The sequence below is a fragment of the Chrysochloris asiatica genome, unplaced genomic scaffold (assembly GCF_000296735.1).
Source record: "Chrysochloris asiatica unplaced genomic scaffold, ChrAsi1.0 scaffold00354, whole genome shotgun sequence".
In the NCBI taxonomy this organism is placed as follows: Eukaryota; Metazoa; Chordata; class Mammalia; order Afrosoricida; family Chrysochloridae; genus Chrysochloris; species Chrysochloris asiatica.
This window is the reverse complement of record NW_006408872.1, coordinates 1,589,250-1,610,454: the sequence shown is the minus strand read 5'-3', so window position 1 is coordinate 1,610,454 and position 21,205 is coordinate 1,589,250. Positions and strand designations below refer to the sequence as shown.

Below are 21,205 nucleotides of genomic sequence, written 5' to 3'. Positions count from 1 at the left end.
CACACACACACACACACACACACACACACAGCCCCAGTAGAGGAGGAGGATTTCATTTCTTTGTCATAGGAATGCCTTTTCACCCCTTTCCAGAATCCTTCTGAGCAGGACTAAATACAGCTCTGTGAGGCTCCCTCTCCAGCATGATCTGCACCTGTGACCCACTGTCAGAGGGGAGCAGTGGGTGCTTTACCTCACCTGAAGATAAGTCAGACCCCAGCCCTTTGTGTCTCACCCACACACACACACTTCCCACCCCCACTCCCCGTGTCTCTCTAGCCTTCTGTGTCTCTCCAGCTCTCTGAGAAGAGGAATGGAGGATCAAAGTGCAACTCTCTTCCAAGGAAGCCTCCTCACAAAATGCTTTCCTAGTTCTTTTATATCTGAATGTAGGGCTGAGAGTTGTTAAACCGGTTCTTAAATTTTTTGTTTTGGTTTGGTTTGGCTAAACACTCACACCCACATTGATAATGATCTTTGAAGCTAATAATGTTCTGTTGGAAATGAGAGAGAAGCTACCTCTTACCGAAAGGTTTGCATGCATTAAGCACCTACTGTGTCCCAGATGATGAGTCCTAGTGGTGTAGGGGGTTAAGCATTGGGCTGCTAACCACAAGGTCAGCTATTCAAAGCCACCAGCCACTTGATGGAGAAAGATAAGGCTGTCTGCTCCTGTAAAGATTTACAGTCTTAGAAACCCTAAGGAGAAGTTTTATTCTGTCCTCTAGGGTCCCTATGGGTCAGAATCAACTTGATGGCAGTAGGTGGGTATCCCTGATGGATGCTTCATGCACAGCAGCTCTGTGAGGTAGAACCTGTCAGTGAGGCAGAAATGTCATTAGCTCTTTTCTTCTAAAACTGTGAGTTAACTAGAGCATTAGACTTCTAAATGTTTGACATTCTTTTTTATTATATCTTTGACTTATTGGTATTTTTACCTTGCTTCTGCTGTTTAGAGAGTGATACTGTACTTAATTTTGGGGAGTAAGATAAAGGAAGTAGCTTCAGTTCTGCAACCTTAAAGAACTAAGTTATTTTGGACATCTTTGAAATACCTGGCTGAGCTCTTGTCACTGTGGGTAAGTGCTAGGGTTTGTAGGGGCTCAGGAAGAAAGTGTCAAGAAGGAATCCTCCAGCAGCCTGTCTTACAAAGCCACACTTGAAACCTTTTACTGTGTTTATGGGAAATGGGGAAATTCTTGAAACTGAAACTGGTAAGCGAAACTTGTAAGAATAAAGACAGAGAAGAGTTATAGACTGACTAAATGACTCATGGAAATTGTTTTTTCTTACATACAGCATTTTCATGAGCAATGAGAGATAGATAATGAAAGAAAAAAGTATTTATATATTTGTTGTTGTCATGTGCCGTCAAGTCAGTTCTGACTCATAGAGATTCCATAGAGGGTTTCTGAGGCTGTAATATGTTGTTGTTGGGTGCTGTCAAGTTGGTTCCAACTCATAACGACCCTATGTACAACAAAATGAAATCTACTTGGTCTTACAGCATCCTCTCAACGTGAGCCCATTACTGCTGTTACAGTGTCAATCCATCTCAATGGGGGTCTTCCTCTTTTGTCAATGACCCTCCACTTTACCAAGCACTTTATCTTCTCAAGAACTGGTCCCTCCTGATAATATGTCAGAAGTAGGAGACACAAAGTCTCATCATCCTTGCCTCCAAGGAGCATTCAGGCTGTACCTCTTCCATCACAGACCTGTTTGTACTTCTGGCAGTCCATGGTACCTTCAATATTCTTCTCCAACACCTTAACTCAAATGCACCAATTCTTCTACAGCCTTCCTTATTCATTGTCCAACTTTCACATGCATATGAGACTACTGAGAATACCATGACTTCATCAGGTGCACCTTAGTCCTCAAACTGGCATCTCTGCTCTTGAGCACTTTGAAAAAAAAGTCTTGTGCAACAGATTTGCCTGCTCAATACATCATTTGATTTATTGACTGCTGCTTCCATGAATGATGATTATGGATGCAAGCAAAATGAAGTCTTTGACAACTTCAGTCTTTTCTCTTTTTATCATGATGCTATTTATTATCAGTTCAGTTATGAGGATTTTTATTTCCATTGAGGTGCAATCCATACTGAAGGCTGTAATCTTTGATCTTTACCAGTAAGTATTTTAAGTCCTCTTCACTTTCAGCAAGCAAAGTTGTATCATCTACATACACAGATTGTTAATGGGTCTTCCTCCAACCCTGATGCTACGTTCTTCTTCTTGTACTCCAGCATCTTGGATTATTTGCTCAATATACGGATTGAATAAATATAGTGAAAGAATACAGCCCTGGTGCACACTTTTCCTGATTTTAAACCATTCAGTATCCCTTGTTCTACTTGAATGATTTCTTCTTTATGTAAATCTTTCTGGGAGCCGAAAGCCTCATCTTTCTCCTGTGGAGCAGTTGGTGGATTCAAACTCATAATCTACCATGCCACCAGGGTTCCATTATGTAAGATTACAAATCACTTAAAACCTCACCTTTCCATAAATTAGCAAAAAAACAACTAAATCACTGCAATTCTGCAATTTAAATTGTTTTCTGAATACTCATTGGTATAAGTGTCAGCAATGATAGTACAAAAAAATCAAACTAAATCCACTGCTGTTCAGTCGATTCCAACTCATATCAACCCTGTAAGAAAGAGCAGAACTCCTCCTTGGACTTTTCGAGACTGAACGCTTTCTGGGAGCAGACAGCTGCATCTTCCTCCCATAGAGGAGCTGGTGGGTTTGAACCACCGGCCTTTTAGTTAATTGCCCATGTAACCCACTGTACTAAGGTCTTTATTAGTCCAACAAATCTTGCCATTTTATAAATACCAAAGGAAGAGGGGAAGAGTGGAAAATATGTGATAATTGTCCTTTATCTACTTATCTTGTTTGTGTGGGAAACTGTTTTTCCAAGCCTGCCTTAATTATTAGTTTTATAGCTCAGGGCCCATTGATGTGCCTTGCGGCTCTGGCAGGGTCACATTCTTTAAACCCACAGGCAGAGGATAATTGTTCTAATTCTTAATAAACTGTAATTTCCTAAATGGAGTTTCTGTCTTTTCAGTGTTCATTGTGGTTTTTGCTAATTTAGAACTTACTCAGGAATGCAAACACATCAGGCCATTGAAAAGTGGGAGGATGACCAATAATGTGTGTTGGACAGCCAAGTATAGCACATGCAAGGTGGCGGGTTCATTGTGGGGAAGAGCCTTCTATGTGTCTAGGATTAAGCTGAGGTGCACATCCACAGTCAACAAGAGTAATGACGGGATTCCTGAACAGGCAGGACCTTAAACTGTAGGACGAGGGTTCTGCCTCAGAAGCGCCAGGAATTTGGGTCACATGTGTTGTATAAACATCACAGTGCCTGGCACTGCGCTGGAGCTCCAAGGGAATGTATTGAGTGATTTTGATCACTTTTCTTGTTCCCCCAAGCCCTAAACTACAGCTTCCTGAAGGAGCCAAGTCCAACCCTTCTAAAAGGCACCGGGATCGCCTAAATCAGGAGCTGAGCAAACTGACCAACTTGTTGCCCTTTCCCGAGGATGTCCGTGCCCGGCTGGACAAGCTTTCCATCCTAAGACTCATCGTGGGCTACCTGAAGGTGAAGGGTTACTTTTCAGGTAAGTGTTGGCAGTTCCAAAACAAGGCAAAAATGGTACCCTGGTATATCTAGGGCATGAGCCCTTGGATCTAACCCTCTGTGCAGATGAAAGCTGTGTGGTCACCTGCATCATTCTCAATGCAGGTGATTGGGTGAACAGGAATGGGAACTGTGCTTATCCCATCTGGTGGGGCAAATACTGGGCTCCACCTTGCGTCCTCTGGCTGTTCACAAAAGGAGATGGTTCTGCCCTTCTACACCAGCTCTTTCACTAAACAGTATGTGCAGGAGAAGTACTTTCCTCCCTTTGTTTTGTTGCTTCTTGTGAGACTCCATGCATTCTTTATCTGTAGACCTTTGGGTCAGCACAAAAGCCCCATTTTTCTGAATCTAGAATATAAACTTGGCTATAATTTCTTCAGTCATAAATTTCTCGTCTCCTTGAAGATTTCTCTTTCCAAAATTCTCTCAGTTCGATAGACGTCATCTTATTCTACTCTTCCCTACTTAGTAATTCATTGTGCTGTTGCTTAAAAGTAGTTTTTAATCCCTTTCTGGGATTGGAACTTTTATTTAGTGACTCAGGTAATACTGCTGAGCATGCCCTAGTCCCTACAGGAACATCCCTTGGACTTTCTTGTGCCTTTTTGTAGTGTAGACCTGCCAGTGACACATTCTTTTAGCCTTTGTTTATCTGAATATCTCTGTTTTACCTTCATTTTCCCCCTTAAAATCTTATTATGAAAATGCTCAAATGTACATTAAAGTTAAGAATTTGACATTGAACACTTAATGTACCTACCAATTAGATTCTATAAGTAACATTTTTATTATTTACTTGACTATAGCTGCTTGCTTTATCATATATCTATTCACAGCTTTATTTCAAAAGGATATAGGATTGTAGACTGATTATTTTTTCACCGAACATTTTTTATGTCCTTAAATATCTTCTTCAGATGAAAGTAAGCTACAATTCTTACCACTGTTCTCCTATAGGTGGCGTGTCTTTTATGAGGGGCCTTCAAAGAGTTCATGGAAAAATGTTGTCAGCTTTTCATTCCATATTCCACAAACGTTTTGAAGTCCCTTCATATTTTCTCCAGTTGCTTTTAAGATTTTCTCTTTATCTTTGGTGTTCAGCAATTTCTGTGTAATTTTCTGTGTGTTTTTCTGATTGGGGTACAGAGCTTCTTGAATGCTTGTATTTATCTTTTTCATCAAATTTGATGAACTCCTGGCCCTTATCTCTCAAATAATTTTTCCACACTTTCCTCTCGCTCTCCTTTGCATGTTGTTGTTAAGTGCCGTCGAGTCAGTTCCGACCCATAACGACCCTGTACAGGGTTTCCGAGGCTGTAAATCTTTACGGGAGCAGAACACCTCATCTTTCTCCCACGGTAGTTTCGAACTGCTGGCCTTAAGGTTTGCAGCCCGATTCATAACCACTACGCTACCAGAGCTCCTTTGCATATGGGTCTCAAATTGCATGTATGCTTTTTTATTGTTCTTAGCTTTCGTTGAGTCGACTTTGACTTATGACAACCCCATATGCAATAGAACAAAATGGTGCTCAGTCCTGCACCATCGTCACAATCATTAATGTGCTCATGCTTTTAGACAGCTTGGTATTCTAGCATAAACTACTGACACTCTACTTAGTTTTTCCTGGTTTTACTTTATGTGTTTAATCTCTTTGCTTCGTTTTGAGGTTACCTTATATTCCTCTACTTTTTCCCTCCATTTAGTGGAGTCTCTTTAATCCTGTAATCTACTTGACCTTCTCACCATCTGGATCTCTGTTCCTACGTGTTTTCCTTCTTTTACATTGTAATTGTTTTGATCATAGACTGACCTTCCAGATTCTCTGAGTTTGTTCTTATAGTTTTGTTCTGTTCTGAACTCTTCCTTCTGTTGATTTAGTTCTGAGAGGTGCTGCCATGTATGTCAACCTCTGGTTGTTGTCTGTTTTTGTTGGTTCTCAGTCCACAGAACTCTCTTTAGGATGTAGCATAGGGTTGGCTTTGGAAAAATCACTTAGCTTCTGTTTATCCTGGAATGTTTTGATTACACCATCATATTTGATTGATAGCTTTGTTGGATAAAGGATTCTTGGTTGATGGTTTTTTTCTTTCAGGGTTTTATATATGTCTCCCCATTGCCTTCTTTCTTGCATGGTTTCTGCTGAGAATTCCGAGCTTAATATGACTTGCTTGGCTTTGTATGTAACACTTCTCTTGTCCCTAGCTGCTTTCGGATTCTCTCCTTATCTTTGATTTTGGAAAGCTTGATTATGATATGTCTCAGTGATTTGGGGGGCGGGGGGGCGTCTATCCTTCCTGGGGTTTATTGAGCTTCTTGAATGTTTCTCTTTTCACTTTTCAGGATGTTAGGGAAATTTTCTTCCAGCAGTTCTTCAACTATTTCCTTTGTGGACTTGTGTGATTCTTCCTGTTCTGGAATGCCGATAATTCTTAAGTTATTCCTCTTCCTGTTGTCCAACGTGAATCTTAGACCTTCTTTAGATTTTTTTATCCTCTTTTCTGTTTGCTCTTCTATCTTAGTGGCATTGAAAGATTTGTCTTCCAGCTCACTAGTTCTGTCTTCCATCTCTTCTGTTATATTCCTTTGCCCTTTCAGAATATTGTCTATTTCTGATATTCTATTATTGATCATTTGGACCTCTTTCTGTAGGTTTTGAATTGTTTCCAATGCTGTACTTTTTTCTTATTTGATTGTTGCTATAGCACTTTCCTGACTTCTTCCTTATTTTTCTCAACTCCATTTTAAAGTGTTTTTAAACATTTTATAATCATTTTTCAGACATTTTATCTTGTTTCTGGACATGTACTGGTATGGTCATCTGCTTTTGCTTCTTGGACATGCTTAGTGTTTATCTGTGGCCTTAATACTTAATTGAGTATGTGTTTTGGTACTTTTTATGCTTTATGATTGCCTCCAGGTAGATGTGATCAGGATGTGGCCTTCCCTTTTCACTCTTCTTATTGCTTAACTCAGAGTAACTTTCACAGGTGTTGTCTGCCTCCCTGGTGTATGGCAGTTGATATTGGTTCTTGCTTGGATTTTGGTGTTTTATAGAGTGTGATTGTGGCTTGACAGTATGGTAGCAGTTGCTGTCTCTTCTTGGGTAATGTAGGGAGAGAAAGGGTCCCCCAAAGGTAAAAGGGAGAGCATAAAACAGCAAAACAGCAATAGCAAAAAAAAACAAAAAAAAAACCACCAAAACAACAACAATAACAAAAAAAATCCTAGATTGGATACTGTAGTGTATAATTGCAGAAAGAGGAGAGGAGGGAGAGAGGAAGAAAAAAAAAAAATCTGTAAGCCTAATATGAGTATGACTTTAATGTCCTCTTTCAGCTTCTTGCCTTCAAGGCCATCTGATAAATTTCAAGATACTGCTGTTGGTTGTTATGCTATGCCTCAGGATTTAATTTTTGGCATATTTTGTTTTTAAACTCTATTAAAAAACAGTTCAGGGCTGGCTCTTGGGCTGAGAGTATCTGTGCACATGCATGGCAGAAGAACCCACCAGTGGTGGAGGTGGGGTTGTCCACTCACTCAGGCACCCCCTCTAGTCACCAGAATGGAGGTGCACAAACAGTTGGGGGCCAATGAACAGATATCCCCCCCAAAAATCAGAACAAAGCAAAACTGATAAAGTGTATTGTCCACCTTTGCGCCAAGGTTCCTGCAGCGTTGTTCATGGTGGGTCTGTTCCCCTGCTTGGCCTTGCTCATTGCTTGCACAAGTTGCAGCTCCAGGCCACTGAGCCCGGCAAATTCAAAAGTACGAGTTCTTACTTCTGCTATAAGTTCCACTAGCTATAAGCCTTCAAACTATGTGGTTCAGAGTTTGGGAGCTCTGCCCTGAACCTGCTTTGCCTAGTATGCTGTGGTATTGCTGACAGTGACTTCACTGTACCTCTACCCTATCCACCATCTTCCTTTGCTTCGTTTTGGATAATTTCCATTAACCTATCTTCAGGCTATGAGTCTTGGTGTGCAGTCCGCTTCCTTAACAATTATCTCCTTGGAAACCCTACTCTGGAACAATTCTACTCTGACCTGTGGAGTCACTATAAGCTGGAGTTGACTCAACAGTTTATCAGTCCTTTCTTCTATAGCTATATTCTGTTAGCCCCATCAGATGTACTTTTTTATTTCAGAAATTGCGTTTTCCAGATCTAGAATTTCTCTTTGATTTTTTTAGTTTCCATTTCTCTACTAAGTTTCATTTATATGGCCAATTTTATTATAACTTTTAGAGTCCAGATCTGTACTTGCCGATAATATAGCTATTAGCCACATGTGGTTATTTAAACTTGAACAAAACAAAATGAAATAAAAGGAAAGCATTAGTTTCCTCAATCACATTCTAAGAGCCACTGTATGGTATCTTGTGGCCAACATATTGGGCATCACAGATGTAGAACATTTCCATACTAGCATCGGATAGCACTGTTGTGTCGTTGCAATTATCTTTGGATTCATTCAATAATTGTAAAGCATCTTCCTTTGTCAGTGTATTCTCTGTGACATTATGGGAAGAAAATGTGTGGTTTTCAACTGTGCTTAATGAAATGTAAGAGCAAACCATAGTGCCAGTCTTCCTTTGGATCATTTGTGTCTTCTTTAAAGAGGCTGCAGGACTTTGGCAATGATATAAGAAAAGTAAAGGATGACACAAGAGGGATACTCTATTTCTCTACCACATCACCTTTCTAGGTACTCCATCATTATTCTGTTTTATTATTATGCTAGTCTTTTTGGAGCACTGGTGTGGTGCTGCAGGTTAATGCTCTGGACTGCAATGTCGATTTGAACTGCAAGGTTGACAGTTCAAACTCACCAGCTGCTCCTCAGAAACCCTATACTGGTCACTATGAGTCAGAACTGACTTGATGGCACTTAACAACAACAAGTCTTTTTGACAAAGTTGAGTATCCTTAATGATGAATTTTGAAATTCTAATTTTTAGAATAATAAGATATCTAAATGTTTTTAAGATTTTAAAAAATAAAATCACTAAGATTGCATAATGCACCTTATATTTATAAAAGGGTTAAATGGTCCCAAGTGATAATTGCAAGATAAAGTGAGTTTTAGTCACTTTAAAAGGAGCTCTGGTAGTTTGAATCTACCAGCTGCTCTGCAGGAGAAAGACAGGTCTTTCTGCTCTTGTAAAGATTTACAGCCTCAGAAACCTGGCTCCACAGCACATAACCACCACCACCAATCTCTTTAAACATAAGTAAAAATTTCTCTTTGTTCTTTGTTAGACCTCTAATTTAGAACAAAAGTTTTGAAATATTAATCCTTACAAATGTTAAGAGCTGCTCAGAATAGACCTAATATTGGGTTCAATGGACCTTGATCATATATTGAAGATTATGAAACTTTCCTCATAGTGGTAACTGCAGGAAAGCAACAGTTGTGTAAGTATGCATGATAATAATTGTGGTTGTCCACACATTGGTCAAAAACACAGTTGGAATTTTTACCTTCCTGATACCTTTGTAGATTGGCCCTGAAGGTCATCAGAGCCCAACCAAGGCCAGGTTGATCTTCAGGGGTGTGTCCTAGTTGGCTCCATCAGCCACACATTCATTTGATACCTTGCAGTGACAAGGCAGCAGGCAACTGCCACTCTCTAAGGCCCTCAGCAGTTTTGCCATCCCATGATGTAGAGTCAAAGATGCTGTTTAAAAGCAGGTCCAGTTACTTCTCCTGGAATAAAACAGGGCAGTCTTCGGTTACATGCTGGCAGGTGGCTCCATAGGAACCTCACCTTCAAGAAGCTACAGACTTAATGCCTCCCCTGTCCCTCCTGGGTGTAGCAGCTTCTGTCCTCCTCAGGTTCCTTCACACCACAAACACTTGCCTTGGGTCCTTCATGTACCCGCAGATATAAATGAGGAGAATAAGCCCACCCCAGGAAGCCCCTGACTCATGATAGAGACCTGCTGTGAAGGGAATAGTAAGGTGGCAGGGGGTGGGGGGGATCATCCCAGAATCTGGCTGGGGATGAGGATAGAAGTGTGGGTGTGGGAGGGGTTTGGGTAGGGTCCAATTGGATGCCTCCAGGACCAGATAAGCATTAAGGGAAAGTCAACGGGGATAGGTAACAACATCTGGGGAAGTGTGTGTGGGTGTGTGTGTGGTTGTTTTCAATTCAAACAGGTAAAGCCATTTGACCCAAGGTCTGGCTTTGGTCGCTGTGTTAGTGCTGAAAGGACCACCCTAGTAACCACAAATGTCCTGATGAGGAGTTTGCTATGAAGGAGAAAGGTCCTTATGAGAGTTAAGTAATTTCCCCAAGGAGAGCTGAGAACACTTTCCTTCTCCTTGAGCAAGAACCAAAAATGTAATTGATTCAGAGTAATGTTGGGGGGGGAAAATCCCTCATGTGGGCAACTGCATCGAGGCTTCAAGCAGTGACACAGACCCCTCACTGCCCCTCCAGTCCTCTCTGTTCCCATGTTCCTGACAGAAAAGCAGAAACACACCCTAAATCTGTGCTGTCACCTCATTATGGTGGGCATGAGTGCAGGACTGTAACCGAACCAGCCTGATCACAGAATCACAGGAAATCACCCAGTGACAGATGCAGTTTGTCCACGAAACCTTCTTTCCTGATTTGATCATTATAAACCAGAGGTGCTGGAGTCCTCTGGGTAAGAGAGTGGGCATAGAGCCATCAGGCCCCCTAACTCAGAAAGAGTTTTACCCTGGGAAGGACTACATTGACCCTTCCATTTCCTGGTACACATACACACACCCAATCACAAGTGCACACACATCCTCTGGTGGGACTATACAGTATGACTGCTCCTCCCTAGCGTGACTGGAACCCATGTGGGGCAGGGAGGGACCGATCAAAGGGAGTTGCAACAACAGTGAGTCACCATCTGGGTGCCACCCACCTTCCCTCCATCCCCAGGAATTAGAAATCATAGCAGTCCAGCCTTGGCTTCTACTGCCCAAGCTGGGTGTGTAGCTGGATCCAGTCAGGACCTACCACATCCATACTGAAGTGACCGTGAGTCCAGGGCCTGGCTAAGCATGGAGGGTAAGCACTGCACCCATCCAGAGCAATCAATCACCTTGTTATTTGCCCATGATGGCAAGGCCACTCCTACTCCCTTCGTTTACTGGGCAATAAATTATTAAGACCAACTGACTCCTGCACTTCAGTCACTTTGGAAGAAAAATTGGGAAATCACTCTTCTGGCAGGGAAAGGCCAAGTCTGGCAGCTTCCTCATCCCAGTGAGGTAGCCGAGTCACAGACCAACCAAAATGCAAGGCATCCATGAACTCTTCTTCTCCAAAGCCAATTGTGCTAAGACTGCAAAAATTGTGGAAGCTCCCCAGGCCCCAATCCCTGGGCAAAAAGGGGGAGGCAGGGGGAGAAGTGCTGAGTGAGAACTCTCAGCAGGGATCTTAGCTCAGGCATTGCTCAGGCCCATCAGTCTCTCCACCACCCTCAGCCATGTGAGCCTCAAGCCTCACTTTCCTTCTCTCATTGTCTCCTTCTGGCTCCATCATGTGACGATTTCATACCCCATGTCAAAGACATGAACCTGAGAGGTCAACTCTAGAGATAAATTTTGGAGGCATGTATTCAAACCACATTTCACCTTTGCTTTGGCAGGTTGGGCACCTATTCAGGGTAACTGCTTAATGGGCATCCATTGAAGGAGTGAAATTCCATAAGCCCATCATTACAACCTCCTTATATTTTATTGAAATATGACATAGACTATCATTTTGACACCACCAAGGAGACATTTATATTTTATGTTTTCTTCCTGAGGCAGGGGGAAAAGTTCATGATGAAAGAAATTCTCTTTACCTCCCATTTTTCCTCATGATAATTTATACTCTCCCTTTAAAATTTGTTTTTGTCAGATAGGCACAATCTCTTATTTTATGTAACTATTCTTGACTAATTTGGGGTATAAAAAATAACTTTTAAGATGTTATTGTCCTGTCCACACATTTGAATATGTGTTGTCAAGAACCTTTGTATGCAACAGTACAATATGGGAAGCATTTAGCTGGAGGAATAGACCTCGGGGGTGCAGGACTGCAGGACTCAACGGCATGCACCCCTGTCCTTCCATTGCACTAACCCAAATAGCTGAGAACCAAACAGCCAGCTTCTCACCAAGTGAAAATAAGTGTCCTGAATTCTAGATCTATTTCTTCTCAGTACATTTCTGCTAAGATACTCTTGGCTGCAAGTTGAAAGAAACTCCTGTTCTACAACCAAAATAATGATGACAGATGCCAGATTCAGGGTTCACATCAGGATCCCTGTTTTTTCATGATTTCTGCTCTACCTGCTTCAGCAGGTTGACTTTGTCACTTACGCCCTCAAGGTGTTTGCTTCTATTGCAAGTAAGCAGCAGCACACATTTGTATAGCTGTTTCCCCATATAGAACAATGTTGTTGTTGTTGTTAAGTGCCATAAAGTTGGTTCTGACCCATAGTGACCCTGTATAGGGTTTCCAAGGAGCGACTGGTGAGCTTTAACCACCGACCTTGAGGTTCAAACCAACTTTGCAGTCCAGTGCATTAACCCAACACGGAACAATAGGTATCAATAAATTCAAAAGGCAATAAAACAATTAAGAAGTACTATGCTGACTTTATTACCTTCATTTTTGATATAATTAATTTTGTTATAAGGTTATTCCTGCAGCTGTTGTTAGGTGCCATTAAGTCAGTTCCTACTCACAGGAACCATCAGCAGAATGAAACACAATGTGGTCTGTGCCCTCGTCACAATCATTGCCAGTTTGAGCCCAGTGTTGCAACCAACCACTGTGTCGTGTTTCAGGCACTATGTTAATGCATCTACAAGAGGGTCTTCCTTTTTGTTGATGACCCTGTACTTTACCAAGCATGATACCCTTCTGCAGGGACTGACCTCTCCTGATAACATGTCCAAAGTATATAAGACAAAGTCTCACTTCTAAGGAGCATTCTGGTTGTATTTTTTTCAAGATAAATTTGTTCTTACTTCTGACAGTTCAAAGGCATCAGTCTTTCTTATTTACTGTCCAGCTTTCTTATGTAGGGAAATTGAACATACCATGACTTGGATCTGGCATATCTTAGTCCTCCAGTGACATTTTTGCTTTTTAACTCATTGAAGAGGTCTTTTGCATTAAATTTGCTCAATGCAATATAATACATTGTTTGATTTTGTGACTGCTGCTTCTGTGGGCATTACTTGTAGATCCAAGTGCAATGGAATCCTTGACAAGTCCAATCTTTTCTCTGTTTATCATGATGTTGCTTATTGGTCCAGTTGTGGGGACTTTTGTTTTCTTAATGTTGAGGTGCAATTCATATTGAAGGCTGTAGTCTCTGATCTTCATCAGAATATGCTTCAGGGCCTCTTTGCTTTCAACAAGCAAGGTTATGTCACCTACATATTACAAGTTGTTAATGAGTCTCCCTCTAATCCTGATGCAGTGTTCTCCATATTATACAACCTTTTGGATTAATTGCTCAACATACATACTAAAAAGTGTGGTGAAAGTTTACAACCTAAATGCCCACTTTTCCTAATTTTCAACCTTGCAGTTCTGTTCAAATGACTACCTCTTAATCTATACAAATTCTACATGAGTACAATTAAGTGTTCTGGAATTCCTCTTCTTCCCAGTGTTATCCATAATTTGATACAATCCAAATAGTTGAATGACTTTGCATAGTCAGTAAAAAACAAATAAACATCTTTTTTGTATTCTTTGCTTTCAGCCAAATTCCATCTGATATCTCTTGTTCCACATACTCTTCTGAATCCAGCTTGAATTTCTGGCATTTCCTTGTTAATACAATGCTATAACTGTTTTTGAATTATCTTCAGCAAAATTTTGCTTTAGTGTGATAGTTGTTGTTAAGAGTCGTCGAGTCAGTTCCAACCCATAGTGACCATAGGGTTTCCAAGGAGCAGCTGGTGAGCTTGAACTTGTGACTTCATGGTTCAAACCGAGGAGTCCAGCACATTAGCCCATAGCACCACACCAATGGTCATACATATGGATCTCTTCCAGTCCATTAGCCAGGTAACCGTCTTCAAATTTCTTGGCATAGACTAATGAACACTTCCAGCATTACATCTGTTTGTTGAAACATCTCCATTCAGTTGTTATTGTTAAATGCTGTCAAGTCAGTTCCAACTCATAGCAACTCCATGCACAACTAAACGAAACACTGCCTGGTCCTGCAAGAGCCTCACAATTGTTGCTTGTCTGAGCCCACAGCTACTGACAGTGTATCAGTTCATCTTGTTAGGAATCCACTTTTTTACTGACCCTTCACTTTACCAAGCATAATGTCCTTCTCCAGGGACCAGTCCTTCCAAATAACATGTCCAGAGTATGAGAGATGTAGTCTTGCCATTTTAGTTTCTAAGGAGCATTTTAGGTGTACTTATTCTAACACAGATTGGTTTATTCTTCTGGCAGTCCATAGTACTTTTAATATTCTTCTCCAACAGCATAATTCAAATGCATCGATTCTCCTATGGCCTTCCTTATTCATTGTTCAACTTCCACATTCATATGAGATTACTGAAAATACCATGACTTGGGTCAGGTACATCTTAGTCCTCACACTGATATCTTTGCTACTTAACACTTTAAAGCGATCTTTTGCAGCAGATTTGCCTAATGCAATAATACATCATTAGATTGCTTAACTGCTACTTCCATGAAATGTTGATTGTGGAATCAAGCAAAATGAAATCTTTGACAACTTCAATTTTTTTTTCCCATTTATTATGATGTTATTTATTGGTCAGGTTGTGAGGCTTTTGTTTCCTTTACCTTAAGGTGCAATCCATACTGAAGGTTATTGTCTTCATTAATAAGTATTTTAAACCCTTTTCACTACCAGGAAACAAGGTTGTATCATCTGCATATTGCAAGCTGTTAATGAGTCTACCTTCAATCCTGATGCCATGTTTTTCATCATATATTCCAGTTTCTCAAGGAGCTCTGGTAGTGTTGTGGTTACGAATTGGGCTGCGAACCTTAAGGTCAGCTGTTCGAAACTACCAGCTGCTCCGTGGGAGAAAGATGAGGTGTTCTGCTCCCGTAAAGATTAACAGCCTCAGAAACCCTGTGCAGGGTCACTATGAGTCGGAACCGACTCCATGGCACATAACAACAACAACAATTCCAGTTTCTCAGATTATTTTTCTCAGCATGCAGATTGAATAAGTATGGTGAAAGGATACAACCCTAGTGCACACCTTTACTGATTTTAAACCCTTAGTATCCCATATTCCCTTGTTCTGTTCTAACAACTGCCTGTTGGTCCATGTACAGGTTTCTCATGAGCATAATTCAATGTTCTGAAATGCCCATTCTTTACAGCATTATCTTCAATTGTTTTCTATGATCCATACGCTTGAATGCCTTTGCATAGTCAGCAAAGCACAATTGAACATCTTTCTGGTGTTCTGTGCATTAGTCAAGATCCATGTGGTGCCAGCAATGATATCCCTTATTTCATGTCCTCTTCTCAATCTGACTTGAATTTCTGCATTTCCTTGTCGTTGTACAAATGCAACCCATTTTTGGATTATCTTCAGCAAAATTTTGCTTGCATGTGATGTTAATTGTTTGATGATTTCCACGTTCCATTGGGTAATTTCTCTTTAGGATAGGCACAGATATGGATCTCTTCCAGTCGGTTGGCCAGATAGCTGCCTTCCAAATTTCTTGGCATAAATGAGTGAACGTCCTCAGCACTGAATCAGTTTTTTAAATATTTCAATTTGTATTCCATCAATTTCTGGAGCCTTAGTTCTAGCCAATGCCTTCAGTGGAGCTTGGACTGCTTTCATTACCATCAGTTCTTGATCAGATGAACCTCTTAAAACGGTTGAGTGTCGACCAAATCTGACTCAGTATATTCCTTCCATCTTCTTTTGATGCTTTCTGCATCATTCAATATTTTTCCCATAGAATCTTCAGTGTTGCAACCCATAGAATCTTTCAGTGTTGCAGCCTGAGGCTTGAATTTTCTCTTTAGTTCTTTCAACTTGAGAAATGCTGAGCATGTTCTACCCTTGCAGGTTTTCTAACCCCAGGTCTTTGCATATTTCATGTAATATTTGACTTTGTCTTCTCAAGCTGCCCTTTGAAATTTTCTGTTCAGCTCTTCTACTTCATTTCTTCCAGTTGCATTAGCTTCTCTACATGTAATAGCAAATTTCAGAATCTCTTCTGACATCCATTTTGACCTTTTCTTTCTTTCTGCCTTTCATTCTTTCTTGTCTTTTTAATGATCTTTTGCTTTCTTTATACATGATGTTTTTTTTGTCATCCCACAAGTCATCTGGACTTCAGTAATTAGTATCTAATGAGTCAAATCTGTTTTTGAGGTAGCTCTAAATTCAGATGGGATATATTCAAGGCCACATTTTGGCTTCTGTGGACTTGTTTTTATTTTCTTCAGCTTCAGCATGAACTTGCATATGAGCAGTTGGTGGTCAGTTAGTTCTACAATCAGCCCCTGGTCTGGTTTTGGTTGATGATATGGGGCTTCTTTCTCCACTGTCTCATTCCACATATGTAGGCAGTGTGATTCCTGTGTATTCCATCTATTAAGGTCTATGTGTTTAGTAGCCATTATGTTATTAGGGGGGAAAAAAGGGTTTTTGCAATGAATAAGTCATTGGTCTTGCAAAATTCCATCTTGTAATTTCCCACATCTTTTCTATCTCCAAGGCCGTATTTTCCAACTACTGATCTTTCCTCTTTGTTTCCATCTTTCACATTCCAATTACTAGTACCATCAATGCATCTTGATTGCATGCTTGATCAGTTTCAATCTGAAGCAGTTGGTAGAATTCTTCAATTGGTTTTAGTGGTTAGTGCAAAAATTTGAATAATAGTGATATCAGCTGGTCTTCCTTATAGGCTTATGGATATTATCCTATCACAGACAGCATTGTACTTCAAGATGGATCTTGAAATGCTCATTTTAGCCATGAATGCAATGCAATTCCTCTTCAATTTATTCTTCGTGGCATAGTAAACCATGTGATATTTTTTATTCGAAATGGTCAGTTACAATCCATTTCAGCTCACGAATGCCTAGCATATTGATCTTTATTTATTCCTTTTCATTTATTATGATTACCAATTTCCTCAGATTCATGCTTTGTACATTCCACATTCTGATTATTAATGGATATTTGCTGTTGTTTCTTCTTACTTTAAATAGTGCTCCATCAGCAACTGAAGGTCCTGAAAGATTTTCTCCATCCACATCATAAAAATCAACTCTCTTTTGAGGAGGCAGCTCTTAATCAGTCATATTTTGAGTGCCTTCCTTCCTAAGGGGCTCATGTTCTGGCATTATATCTGACAATGTTCTGCTGCTATTCATACAATTTTCAGTGGATAACTGCTCGGAATTGGTTGTCTTCTCCTTCTTCCTAGTTCATCTTAGTCTGGAAGCTCCACTGAAAACTGTCTAGCATGTGAGAAGACTCTGACGGCATTTGAAATACCAGTGGCATAGCGTCCAGCAGCATGTAAGCCACCATAGTGCAACAAACTGACAGACAAGTGGATTTTTAAGTTAAATTATAATAATGGCTTTGCTTATGCATTGGCCTGCAAAATTCTTGAAAATTTAATAATTGGCTTTCCTGACCTGGTACAAGCCAGTTTGGTAATTTCTTAATAGTTAAATATAGAATGACCATGTTGTTATTATCAGATGCCTTCAAATTTGTTCCAACTTATAGCGATCCTGTGCACAACAGAAAAAAAACATTGCCCAGTCCTCTGTCATACTCACAAATGTTGCTATATTTGGGCTTATTGTTGCCACCACTGTATCAATCCTCTTTTTTGTTGATCCTCCATTTTACGAAGCATGATGTCTTTCTCCAGGCAATGATCCTTTTGACAACATTTCCAAAAAATGAGAGACAAAGTCTCATCTGAGGAGCATTCTAACTGTACTTCTTCCAAGACAGATTTGTTTGCTCTAGCAGTCCATGGTACTTTCAATATTCTCTGCCAACACCATGACTCAAATGCATCAACTCTTCCATGTTCTTCCTTATTCATTGTCCAACCTTCACATGCATATGAGGCTATTGAGAACACCATGTCTTGAATCAGGCCCACCTTAGTCCTCAAACTGGCATCTTTTCTCTTGAACACTTTAAGGAGGTATTTTGCAGATTTGCCTAATGCAATACATCGTTTGATTTCTTGACTGCTGCTTCCATGAGTCTTGATGGTTGATTAGAAAAAAACAAAGTCTAGACAACGTCAATCTTTTCTCCATTTATCATGACTTTTCTCCATTTTTCATGACCAATTACTATAAATAATTGGTCAGGTTGTGAGGGTTTTTGTTTTATTTACATTGAAGTACAGTCCATACTGAAGGCTGTAGTCTTTGATCTCCATAAGTATTTTAAGTTTTCTTCACTTCCAGCAAGCATAGTTGTGTCGTTTGCATATCACAGGTTTTTAATGAGTCTTTCTTCAATTCTGATACTATGTTCTTCTTCATGTAATCCAGCTTCTCAGATTATTTGCTAAGAATGCAGATTGAATAAGAGTGGTGAAAGGATACAACCCAGATGTATACCTTTCCTGATTTTAAACCCTTCTGTCTCCTTATACTGTTCAAACAGCTGCTTTTTGGTCCATGAACAGGTTGCTCATGAGCATAATTAAATGTTAAATCTTCACAATGTTATCCATAGTTTTGTATGATCTACACACTTGGAAGACTTTTCATAGTCAATAAAGCACAAGTAAACATCTTTCTGGTATTCTCTGCTTTTAGCCACTATCCATCAGATACCAGTAATGATTCCCTTCATTCCATGTCCTCTTCTGAATCTGGCTTGAATTTCTGGCAGCTCCCTGTCGATGTGATGCTGCAACCATTTTTTAAACATATTCAGAAAAAATTTGCTTGCATGTGATATTAATGACATTGTTTGGTGCTTTCTGCATTCTGTTAGGATACCTTTCTTTATAATGGGTGCAAATATGGATCTCTTTCAGTCAAATGGAATCGCTCATTGCAAGTTGAGGCTGAAGTTGAAAAAAATTTTAATAAGTCCATGAGATCCAAAATGTGACCTTAAGTATAACCCACATAGAGTCTTGGTGTGGTGCTGCAGGATAATGTACTGGACTGCAAGGTCCCAGTTCAAACCCACCAGCTGCTCCTGAGAAACCCTAGACAGGTTGTTAGGAGTTGAAACCAACTTGAAAGAAACCCTAGACAGGGTTGTTATGAGTCGAAATCAACAATGACAACATACCCCATTTGAATTTAGAGACCATATCAAGAACAGATTGATGCTTTAGACACTAGTGCCAAAAACCAGAAGAGTTGTGTGATGACACAAACTCATCATACATGAAAAATGAAAAGGTCATTAGAAATACAGGAAAGAAAGAAAAGCCCAAAATGGATGTCAGAACAAATTCTGAAACTTGCTCTTGTACGTAGAGAAACTAAAGCAACTAGAAGAAATGATGAAGTAAAAAAAAAAAAAAAAAAAAAATACAATCTGAAAAATTTCAAAGATCAGCTCTAGAAGACAAAGTCAAGTATTAAAATGAAATTAAAACCAAAAGGTAGAAGATCCTCAGCAATTCAGTGTTCAAAAGAACCGAGGAGAAAATTCAAGCTTCAGGTTGTAATATTCTCTGGGCAATATTCTATGTAGTATTTTATGGGCAAACTATTGAATGATGAAGAAACATCACATGTTAAATTGAGTGACAAGGAGAACAATATACAAGAAAAGGGAGGTTGGCAGACAAATGATGAAGACAGGTGAAGACACAGGGAGGTATGCAAAGGCTAAAGGGGGTAGAGGCAAACAGTGTTATATATACAACCCTGGAACAACAGTGTTCAGCAGATGCACAGGCTGAACAGGTATGGAAGGAAGAGTGGGAGTATCCCCACAAATACATAAGGGTTTGAAAAAGATATTTGTATCTAGGTATTTACTTTTGCTGAAACCACACCTATGAATGTGGTGGAGCACATAGCAGGCAAAATGATGAAAACTTCTTAGATATTATCAAACATTTAAGGCAATGAATTCCTGTGTCTGGGGGCTGAGTTCCTAGTCTCAGGGAACACCATGGTCAATTGGCATTACATAATCCACAAACACAATGTTCTACATCCTACTTTGGTAAATAACATCTGATATCTTAAAAAGCTCATGAATGGCCATCTAAGGTACAACTAATAGTATCTCCATGACAGGAAGAAAGAAGAGTGGTGAGAATTGAAGATGCTTAGTCCAATGGGACATGGGAACATCAGTTTCCATTGCTATAAGACCAGAAAAACTAGGTGATGACTGACTACCACTACCAATTGCTCTGAAAGGGATTACATTAGAAGGCCTCATCTAGAGTGGGAGAAAATGCAGAACAAAACTCAAAATAATTAAAAAAAACAAGACTAAGCTTTCTGGTCAGAAGGATACTGGAGAAACATGAGACTATGGCCCTTGACCATCCTTCAGGTATAGAAAGGAACTCACCTTCAAGGCCCAATAATCAGCCAAGAAGTAGATAGGAATATAGGGGGAACAACAACACTAGTAAGGTATTCTCACCATGGAATGATCAATCTTTCAAAACAGAAATGGCAACATTTACCTAAGAACAAAGTTGAGAAGAGACGGGAAGGAGGGTAGAATAGAAATAGGAATTACAGGGAGGAAGTAGGATAACTTGTTGTGTGGAAGGGATAGCAATCATTGAAATGAAGCAAAGTGTATGATTTGTTGAATGCAAAACTGATGATCTTGTCTATAAATTTTTTTTTTAAGTTTTTTTTAAAAAATGGGAAGAATACACAGTTACTGTACCAATAAGAAATGGTCAGTACTCAACCATTTCAGGAAGTACTATATGATAAAGAACCAATGACACTGAAGAAAGAAGTCCAAGTGGCACTAAAGGCATTGGCTAAAACTAAGGCTCCAGGAAATGACAGAATATAAATTGTAATGTTTCAACAAGCTGACGCAGCACTGAAAGTGTTAACTCATCTGTGCCAAGATATTTAGCAGACAGCTACCTGGCCAACCCACTGGAAAAGATCCATATTTGTGCCCATTCCAAAGAATTACCATATGACCCAGAAATTTTACTCTTAGATTTATGCCCAAAAAACTTAAAAGCAGAGACTCAAGCAAAGACATGTAAACCGATGTTCAGTGCAGCATTATTCACAATAGCCAAAAGGTGGAAGCAACCCAAATTCCCGTCAATAGATGAATGAATAAGTACAATGTGGTTTTCAGCCAATGCCTTTAGTGCAGGTTGAACTTCTTCCTTCAATACCATTGGTTCTTTATCATATAGTACTTCTTGAAATGGTTGGGCATTGACCATTTCTGTTTGATACAGTGACTCTGTGTATTATTTCCATCTTTCTTTCTTATTTTTTAAAAACTTTTTATTTTGAACTGAGTGAAGGCTTATAGACAAGATCATCAGTTTTACATTCAACAAA

General features: G+C 39.8%; 1 pseudogene; it reads left to right on the top strand.

Annotated features, from left to right (window-relative positions):
* LOC102833628 overlaps positions 1 to 21,205 on the top strand; it is a 92,542-nt pseudogene that overhangs the window by 24,638 nt on the left and 46,699 nt on the right.